Raw genomic sequence first — 2,954 nt, forward strand, 5'->3', positions numbered from 1 at the left:
TTCAGGTTTTGGATTTCATTATGGTTCAATCTTGGTAGCCTTGCTCATCATAGCCTCTAACGATCCTTTGAATTTCTGAAGTATCAATTGTAATGTGTTTTTTTCATCTCTGATTTTATTTTGGTCTTCTTTCTTTTTTTAGTCTTGCTAAAGGTTTGCCAAATTTGTTAAATGTTTTAATAAAATCAACTTTTTATTTCATTGATCTTTTGTATTTTTAATTTTAATTTTATTTATTTCTGCTCTAATCTTTTTTTTTTTCTTCAACTAATTTTGGGTCTGATTTGCTCTTGCTTCTCTAGTTCCTTAAGATACATCACTAGGTGAGGTATTTGAAGTTTTTCTTCTTTTTTAATATAAACACTTAATAGTTATAAAATTTCATCTTAGTACAGCTTTCCCTGTATCCCATAGATTTTAGTATGTTGTGTTTCCATTATCATTTTTTTCAAGAAATTTTCAATTTATTTCTTAATTTCTTCACTGAACCACTGGTCATTCAGCAGCATGTTGTTTAATCTCCATGTATCTTTATGGTTTCCAAATTTCTATTGTCATTGATTTCTAATTTTATTTTGTTGTAGTCAGAAACGATACTTGATTTTATTTCAACTTTTTTGAATGCTTTCAGACTTCTTTTGTGACCTAATGTAAGATCTATCCTTGAGAATAATCCATGTGCTGAGGAAAAGAACATGTATTTTGTAGGTCTTTGATGAAATGTTCTGTAAATATCTATTAGATCCATTTGTTCTATAGTGCAGATTAAGTTGGATGTTTCTTTGTTGATTTTCTTTCTGAAAGATCTGTCCAGTGCTGAAAGTGGGGTGCTGAAGTCTCCATCTGTTATTTTATTGGAACTTATCTCTCCCTTTAGCTCTAATAATATTTGCTTTGTATATCTGGATGCTCCAGTGTTGGGTGCATATATGTTTAAAATTGTTGGGTACCCTTGCTGAATTAACCTCCTTATCACTATATAGTTATCTTCTTTGTCTCTTCCTAAATTTTTTGTCTTGAAATCTATTTTGTCTCAGTATAGCAACTCCTGCTCTTTTTTGGTTTCCATTGGCATGAACTGTGTTTTTCCATCCCTTTGTTTTCAGTCTATGTGTATCTTTATAGGTGAAGTGTGTTTCTTAACAGGCAACGGATCAATGGTTCTTGCTTTTTTATTCATTTGGCCACTCTATACCTTTTGATTGGAGAGTGTAATCTATTTACATTCAGTGCTGTTTTTGACAAGTAAGGATTTAATCCTGCCATTTTTAAATGTGTTTTCTGGTTGTTTTGTGGTCTCTTTCTTGTGGGACATACCTTTTAAACAATGGTCAGTTTTTCACATGACTTGTTTTTTGTAGTGTAATTTAGAAGGCATTGCTTAAATAAATCTCCTATAATATCTTACAGTGTTTCTGTGAAATTTCTATGAGGTAAAAAATTGAATCTTACAAAATTCTTTTCCAAAATGTATATACCCTAAAAAGGTAATATATTAAGCCATTAATGTGCCATTGTTTAATAAGAGATTAGAAAACAAGTCAATTCATTTACCCAAACACAGGTTGCAAACCAACTGCTCTTAGCAGAATCTGGCTGCAATCTTGTTTTGTTTGGCCAACAAAAATGTGTTTGTGCAATGCTTGAATTTTAATGACTTTAAACAAGTGTTTAAATACTTCTTCCCATTTTCCAGTGGCCCTTCTGAATTTCTGTCTTGTTTATACCAGGCTCAAATTATGTATTTATGTTATTTTTTAGCATTTGTGTTTGTGACCTCCATCAAAGTACCAATATGTTTATGGAGTGAGAGAAGGCACCACCTCAAGCTAGTGTAGTTGTGCAGCTCAGAGAGGACATGTCCAGCAATTATTAGAGTGCCTTTCTAGATCCTCTTTTATTAACATATCCCCACTCTATGCTGATAATCTCACCCTATGTTGATGACTTTCAAACCTACATAACTGTCCTTTCTTCTGAACTATGATTGTATACAACCCTCTCTTGTACTTGGCACTTGGAATTCTACAGACATCGCTAAAATTTCACTTTCTAGCTTGCCTCTTAGTTTTCCATTTCAGTTAAAGGCCCAGTATTGCTTTAATGCGAGCCGCTTGGAGGCAAAGATACCCTTATATCTCTAGCAAAAGAGACCTAGTCTTGTTCATAGTGGGTGCTCCATTTTTGTTTTTAACTTTTTATTTGGAGATAAAACTCACAGGAAGTTGCAAAAATAGTAGTTTTCATGTAACCTTCACTCAACTTTTTCTCAATAACAACGTATTATATAGTCATAGTACATTTCTGAAACTAGAAAATTGATATCGGTATAAATATTGTTAGTTAAACTATCTTTTTCAGATTTTACAAAATTTTACGCATATTTGTTTTCTTCTTTTTAGGGTATAATGTGACAAAATTTTATCACATGTGTAGATTGGTTTAACCACAACTATAAACATTACAAAAATACGCTACATTGCCAGAAAGAAACTCCCTCTTGCTTCCTCTTCATAGTCAGACTCTATCCCTAAACCCTATACACTTATTCTCCATCAATATAGTTGTGTCATTTTGGAAGTGTTATATAAATGAAATCATATAATATGTAACCCTTTGAGACGGGTTTTTTTTTTTCTTAATTCAGCATTATAACCTTTCAATCCATCATACTTGGTGGGTGCCTGTATAAAAATAGTTTATTTCTTTATATAGCTAGGTAATATTTCATAGTGTCTATGTATGTACCACAGCACATTCATACATTCACCTATTCAATAACATTTTACTTGTTTTCAGTTTTTATCTATTACAAATAAAGCTGCTCTGAAATGTACAGGTTTTTGAATAGACATAAGTTTTTATTTCTTGAGTATAAATATATACACAGAGGTGATCACTAGATCATATAATAAGTGAATGTTTAACTTCATAAGAAACTGACAAAGAGGTGA

Source organism: Macaca thibetana, chromosome 4 (genome assembly GCF_024542745.1).
Source record: "Macaca thibetana thibetana isolate TM-01 chromosome 4, ASM2454274v1, whole genome shotgun sequence".
Classification (NCBI taxonomy): domain Eukaryota; kingdom Metazoa; phylum Chordata; class Mammalia; order Primates; family Cercopithecidae; genus Macaca; species Macaca thibetana.